The sequence below is a fragment of the Nomascus leucogenys genome, chromosome 22a, assembly GCF_006542625.1.
Source record: "Nomascus leucogenys isolate Asia chromosome 22a, Asia_NLE_v1, whole genome shotgun sequence".
Classification (NCBI taxonomy): domain Eukaryota; kingdom Metazoa; phylum Chordata; class Mammalia; order Primates; family Hylobatidae; genus Nomascus; species Nomascus leucogenys.
In genome coordinates, this window is record NC_044402.1 from 13,567,268 (window position 1) to 13,575,281 (window position 8,014).

Here is an 8,014-nt window from a genome sequence, read left to right on the forward strand (position 1 = left end):
ACCCCATCTCTAAAAAAAATAAATAAATAAATACAAAAATCAGCCAGTCTTGGTGATGCACACCTACAGTCCCAGCTACCCAGGAGGCTGAAGTCGGAGGATCACTTCAGCACGGGAGGTAGAGGTTGCAGTGAGCCCAGATTGAGCCACTACACTCCAGTCTGGATAACAGAATGAGACCCTATCTCAAAAAAAAAAAAAAAAAAAAGAAAAGAGAAAGAAGTGGGATTTACCCCATTTACAATGATTTGCTAGTATCCACCATGAAGCATAATTTTATTCACAAATGTCTGCATTTCAGATTACATAGAAAAAATTGGAAACCATCCAAAAATTGAAGAGAACTGAATAATGATATAGCCACATGATGGAGTATTTGCAGCCATTAAAAGATGTTTTAAAGACCAAAAAATGTTTATAAACATGGATTTTTTTAAAGACATGATACAAAATTATACACATATTATATAAACATTTCGCAGAAAAAAGATGGAGATACAACAAAATGATAAAAGTACTACATTTAGTGGCACTTTCCTGTTTGTTTTTCTATGCCTTCTAAATTTTCTACAATGTGCATTTACTACTCATTAGAGTGGAAAGTAAAATAAAGGAAGGGAGAGTGTTTCCTGAAGGAAGGGCTTTATTCAGGGTCTTTCTTACCAGTAGAATGAAGGCGCACCACCACAACCTTTATTTTAAACAGTGTATTAGCAATTACAGAGTCTGTTTGTTTCTTAGTAATGTGGCCCTAAGTCCATTACCTTTTTGTCTGCCATCTTTATACTCAGCTTATAGTCCAACAAAACCTTTTCTGTAAAACCTAGAATTCTAGACTTTATCCCTCCATTATTTTGTACCATTGGTTTAGAAAGACAGGTGACTTTTCATTTTCTTAGGTTTAGCCCATTTTCCAGATTTGTCAGGATCCCTTTTGGTACCAACTTTGTCTTCTCATACAAGAGCTACTTCTTCCAGTGCCAGGTCTTTTGCAAATTTTCTTAACCTGCCACCAATATCCTCGAACCAGAAATTTATTAAAATGTCACATAAGGTAAAATGAGGACAGAAACTGTGATTTCACACCAGCACAGATCCATCAATGAGCAACCTTTGAAAACAGCTTTGGAAGGGTTAGACACCCACTTCATTAAATCCCTACCCAATCCTCATCTCTCCCTCTCATCCAAAGATTTTTTTTTTTTTTTTTGAGATGGAGTCTGGCTCTGCCGCCCAGGCTGGAGTGCAGTGGCGCAATCTCGGTTCACTGCAAGCTCTGCCTGCCAGGTTCACGCCATTCTCCTGCCTCGGCCTCCCGAGTAGCTGGGACTACAGGCACCCGCAACTACGCCTGGCTAATTTTTTTTTTGTATTTTTAGTAGAGACAGGGTTTCACCGTGTTAGCCAGGATGGTCTCGATCTCCTGACCTCGTGATCCACCTGCCTCGGCCTCCCAAAGTGCTGGGATTACAGGCTTGAGCCACTGCGCCCGGCCTTATCCAAAGATTTTATGAGAAATTGTTCAATGACTCTTTGGAACCAACATATAAGCATTCCTGGATAAACATGTTATAAGATTCTCATACAGCCTGTGCATTTTCTTATTTTTGACTAAGGGATATTTGTTTTCGGCTATTCTATGGGAAATAGCATAAAATCAGCAGTAAAGATAAGAAAAGATTCAGTATCTCTAGATTCATGCATTATCACCTTGACCAAACCAGAAAGTTTGCTGTATTTAAATTGTCTTAGGGCCAGGCATGGTGGCTCACACCTGTAATCCCAGCTACTCGGGAGGCTGAGGCACAAGAATCGCTTGAACCCAGGAGGTGGAGGTCGCAGTGAGCCAAAATTGTGCCACTGCACTCCAGCCTGGGCAACATAGCAAGACTCTATCTCAAAAAAAAATTGTCTTAGAAAATGTCTAAAGATAAAAATGTGTTAGACCTCTATTAGGTCATATGGTATAAATTTCACTGTTATCTAGAGGAAATTATAATACATTGGAAGTTACCTTAAAGGATTCTTATCTACAAGCTAAAAGGATAAATACTAGAGCACTTTTTGGTAGGTCACATAGCATGGTAAAGGTACTGATTCGCCAGTGATCAGCTGCGTGACTTTGAAAAAGCCACCTGGACCCCCTGCCCCAAGAGCAAGCTTCTTTAAATTGTAAAAATGGAGATGATACCTAGCCTCAGGGGATGTACTAAAGACAGAATGAGGCAATTAATAATTGTTAACATATATTAAGGTGCTGTGTGCCACACTCCAGTATTTTGCACAGTTCACATCATTTAGTCCTCACATGACCCTAGGAAGTGGTACGATGACCATCCCCATATACTTGACATGCTAAGATATAAAGTAACTGGCCTGATACACACAGAAAGTGGTGGCCTCAGCATTTGAAGCCCCTGATTCCAGAGCCTGCACTCTTAGGACTACATCTACAGAATTAGTATTTATTTTTTGCCTCCCAGCATCCATTCTTCCACCTTTTGGTAATAGACCCTTAAATTCTTAGAGTCCCCCTATCTGTGTCTAATCCTGGTAAGACTAAGAATCAGGATGTTCATCTCTCTAGCCATGACAAAAGCCAGGCTAGATTTCCCTCATGACATTATACATGGAGGGACCTGATTCATTCCCTTAGGAATGCCTTGAAAGCCTACTGGGGGAGGCCACAGTGGCTCACACCAGTAACCCAGTACACTGAGGGGCCGAGGCAGGAGGATCACTCGAGCCCAGGAGTTTGAGACCAACTGGGCCACATGGTGAGACTCAGTCTCTACAAAAAATACAATAATTAGGCCAGGCACAGTGGATCAACTGAGGTCAGGAGTTCAAGACCAGCCTGGCCAACATGGCGAAACCCCATCTCTACTAAAATACTAAAAATACAAAAATTAGCAGGGCATGGTGGTGCACACTTGTAGTCCCAGCTACTCGGGAGGCTGAGGCAGAAGAATCGCTTGAACCTGGTAGGCGGAAGTTGCAGTGCGCCAAGATTGGTGCCACTGCACTCCAGCCTGGGCAACAGAGTGAGACTCTGTCTCAAAATATATATATATTGTGTATATATATTTATATACATATATAAAATATATATAAATATATAACATATATAAATATATCTAATGTTTATATATACATATTTATATATACATATATATTTATATATAAAATATATTTGTATATATATAAATATATATATATATTAGCTGAGCATGGTGGTACATGCTTGTAGTCCCAGCTACTCGACAGGCTAAGGTGAGAGGATCACTTGAGTCCAGGAGGTTGAGGCTGCAGTGAGCCATGTTTGTGCCACTGCATTCCCGCCTGGACAAGAGAGTGAGACTGTGTCTCAAAGAAAAAAGACTATTGGGCCTGCTGCCTGGATCCAAAGAGCTACCTGTGGTTACTGTCCCAATAAACCCTCTTTTTTCCTAAGTTAGCTAGAGATCATTTCTTTTGCTCCAAACTGAAGAACTGATATGTCAAAACCACTACACACTGTAATGCGTATCATGTGTGAGAAGTGGAGGACTACCAGCGACTATAAGCCTCGGTTTCCTCATCTGTAAGTGGACATAATAACAGTACCCAAACTGCCCACAATTGTTATGATTAAATAAGATAATGCATGTGAAGTGCTTACCGCAGCATTTGGTATGTAGAAAATACTCTGTGACACCTACTATTGCTAAGTGCTCAGTTATTTTTTAGAAAAAGGGCATTTGAGCAATTATTCCCATTAGGTGAACCAAATCTCTGAAATGGAAATAATTATGGCCAAAGACTCCATTTTCCCGCAGGTAGAGATTAGTTTGAATGATTATTACACAGGTTGCCCACAGTTGTTACGTAATTGGACTCCAACCTGAGCTTTCCAAGGAATTATTTGTCCAGGGGCATATTATTCCTCCCACTACAAATTATTAAGATTGAATAGCTGACCGTTTAATAAAAGGACACCTCAGCACTCAATACAGCTAACTTGGTCCTGACACTCCTAAAACTTAAGAATTAAGGGGGTGGATAATCCAAATGAACTGACAGGCAGTTTTTTTTTGTAGTTTTTTTTTTTTTTTTTTGCAAGGACAGTTATAAAATAATACTAACACGTTGCTTAAGATCTCTAACTGTGAATGTGTCCTGGCTCAGACAGCATTTCGGACTGAGACAGCTACTCCTGCCGTACCCATTTCTCCTCTCAATACAGGGTTTACGCCTTCTTCCTTTTCATCTTTTCCTTCCTAACTCCACTCCACAATGATCATTATTTTGTCTGACGCCTGCTTGAACATTATGTATACAGCTTAACTATAGAGTAGAAAGTCATCAGGAAAACATTTTAACAAAATAAGCGAGACAAAAACCCAAAGACTATACACAGTCCAGGATAGACCTTCAGAATCTGTTTATTTCACAATTGCTAGAGCACCATGTGAATTGGAATGCCTGTTTTGGCACTGCCATCTGAGCCAAAAGTGCCTTCTTTAAAATTCCCACTGTGGGGTTCAACTGGCAGGTGCTGTCATGGATCGAGGAAAGGGAGGAAACTCAGTCCTCACAGCAGTGATGCACAGTAGGGGCTGAAGGGCAGAGATGGAGCAAAGGAGCCAGCCATATGGTCAGGAGATTGGTTAATCACAGGGAGAATGAACAAATAAGCCAATGTATTGAAGACTTTGGAAGTCCAGTTTTTAAATGTAGGGTGGAGAAGATACAATTGTGGAAAGGGAGAAGACTAGAATAAACTCTGTGGAGTAGATGTGAAATAGGTATCAGTGTGTACTTGTTTTTAATATATATATGGATGGATGAGGTAACAAGCATAGATGCATATATTTCCAAATTTGTCCACTGGGAGAACGCACAGTGGCAATGCTAGCACAGGGGCAATGAGCACAGCCTTTAGCATCCAGATCTTGGTTTTAAATACCATTCTCCACTAATAGGAACCAGGACTCTTTGGAGAAATGGCTGATGTCAGGACCAGGGTAGGGAAAATAAAAGATGAGTCTGGAACATCTTGTGGTGCCAGAAAGCAAGGAAGTGCTCAATGAACCATGGGGATATGCCCAAAGGACACAGGAGCTAGCTGGAAAGTGCTCCCACTAGTCAAATCTTGGACAACAGGGGCATCAAAATAAATCATAACTTACAGATGATAAAACAGGAACCCATGTTCTACACTGATATAAATATTCAATAAATGGGGAAGAAGAGACCCCATTTCTACAAAAACTTTAAAAATAATCTGGGTGTGGCGATACATGCCTGTAGTCCCAGCTAACTCCAAAAGCTGAGGGGGGAATGGCTTGAGCCCAGGAGTTTGAGGCTGCAGTGGGCTATGATCTCATCACTGCACGGTAGCCTGGGCAACAGAGCAAGACACTGTCTCAAAAGAAAAGGAAAGGAAAGGAAAGGAAAGGAAAGGAAAGGAAAGAAAAGAAAAGAAAAAAGAAAACCACCATTTAGCAATAACTGATCCAGACAAGGATCATCAATGGATACTAAAAGTAAAGGGTAAAATTTTGAGAAATAGGATATTGACAGTCTCAAAATAGCCACCCACAAAATACGTAATTCCTCATTAATTAATAAGTACCTGTAATAATCATTTCACCATGGATGCGTATATCAAAACATCATGTTGTACTTTTTAAGTTGATGCCAAAAAACAAATACAAGTGGAGAAAATACTAACTTAATAGTGGAGAAATCTTGAAAACATCATAACCAACTGTTAAAAATTAACATCACCAGCAGTGGAAAAAATTGACACGATGTGCCTCCTAATAGAATGCAGAGAAAAAGACAGCATCACCTCTCTGGTATTCCTGCCAAAAATTCACAACCTGAATCTAATCTTGAGGAAATATCAGACAAACCCAAAGTGCACATCATTCTACAAAGTACCTGGCCTGCATTCTTCAAAAATGTCAAGGTCACAGAAAAGGAAAAACCAAGGAACCACTCCGGATTGAGGAAGACTAAAGGGAAAACGTAACTAAATGCATGCTTCATCCTGAATTGGACTGTGGACCAAAAAAGGAAAGGGTTATTTTAAGGATATTTTTGGAGTAAATGGCAACATTTGAATGGGGTTCGTGGATCAAATGGTAGAATTTTATCAATGCTGGTTTCCTGATTTTAAGTACTGTGGTTATGTAGGAGTGTCCTTGTTTTTAAAAAGTATAAATTTAAGTATTTAGGACTAATGGGACATCACAATTGCAACTTAGTAACAAACAGTTCAAAAAATAATGTGAATACATAGCTAGAGAGTGGTATGGAAAATATGGCAGGATGTTAACAATAGAAGAATCTAGGGGAAGGATATACAGGATCTTTTGAACTATTCTAACTTTTCTGTAAGTTTAAAATTATTTCAAAATAGTTAACAAATAAGACAAGTAGTATTTGAGCTGTTAGGAATTTGTCACACTGAGATTTTTGTTGTTTTTGAGACAGGATCTCACTCTGTCACCCAGACTGGAGTGCAGTGGTGTGATCATTAGCTCACTGAAGCCTCAATCTCAAGGGATCCTCCTGCCTCAGCCTCCTGAGTACCTGGGACTGCAGGTGCCTGCCACCACACCTGGCTAATTTTTCTGATTTTTAATAGAGATGAGTTCTCACTATGTTGCCAAGGTTGGTCTCGAACTCCTGAGCTCAAGCAATCCTCCTGCCTTTAGCCTCCGAAGGTGCTGGGATTACAGGTGTGAACCACTGTGCTGGGCCTACACTGATTTTTATTGTATTAGAAAAATCTCTACTTAACGGTTTCATTATCTTAGGTAAAAGTATTCAATAGCATAGTTGAAATAAATGAGAAGCTTTTCTTAATAGGCAGTAATTAGATAAAATGAAGAACATTCTGAATCCTCCTCCTGACACATAATTCTTTCTCCCTGCAAGTTTGTCTCAAAAAAAAAAAAAAACACATATAAGAAAAACCTTGAGAATTTGGTTTTTCCTTATAACTGATATTTATACAATCTCTATAGATATTTATGTTTTGATATTTAAATATGAAATTTCAACTATACCATGACCTATGGGTAAAGTTGGAAATTATAGTAACCTTATAACTGTCATTATCTACATAATTTGATACTTTATAAAAGTATAATTCCACTACTTGTATTTTAGTTATAGTTTGATATTAAATAGTTAATGTAAAATTAAAAAATCAATGATGGCAGCAAATGTTTGTCCTTAGAGGGTTTTTAAAATCCTTTTTCTTTTTTAGGGGGTGTGTGGGGGGTCATGTAGTAACAAGTGGCAATGCCACATGAGGCCAAGACCACAATGTGTTTCTAAAATAATTTACAATATTCCTAACAAGCTTGTTAAATAGACCTGAAGAGAAATGAAGTTCCAAAAATATTTAAAACAAGGGCAGTGGCAGCACCCTTGGAATAAAGTTTCCCAAAGAGTTACATTTGATCGTTTTGAATGTACAATACGTGGTTCCTTTTTTTTGTTTTTTAACATAACAATTGTCAGGGAAAAAAGAAAACACCTACAATACATTGGATATTAAAGTCAACATAACCTCAGAAAATGAGGTAGGAAGGCCTCATGAATCCTTTATATATTCTCCACTTGAAATTATCACTATAAAAAATTTTAGTAGGACCCATGGAATCCTTAACAATTTCACAAAAAAAAGCACATACACTTTTGGTTCTCTTTGACTATATGGAGAGAGAAAGAGAGATGGATTCATTCATTCAGGACTCAGTGCAGTCTCAACCTCCCCAGGCTCAAGTGATCCTCCCACCTCAGCCTCCTAAGTAGCTGGGACTACAGCCACCAAGCCCAGCTAATTTTTCTATTTTTTGTAGAGACAGGGTTTTACCATGTTGCCCAGGCTGGTCTTGAACTCCTGAGTTCAAGCAGTATGCCTGCCTTGGCCTCCCAAAGTGCTGGGATCACAGGTGTGAGCCACAGCGTCCAGCCACAGGGAGAGATTTCAAACTCTCCAAACTTCTATTTT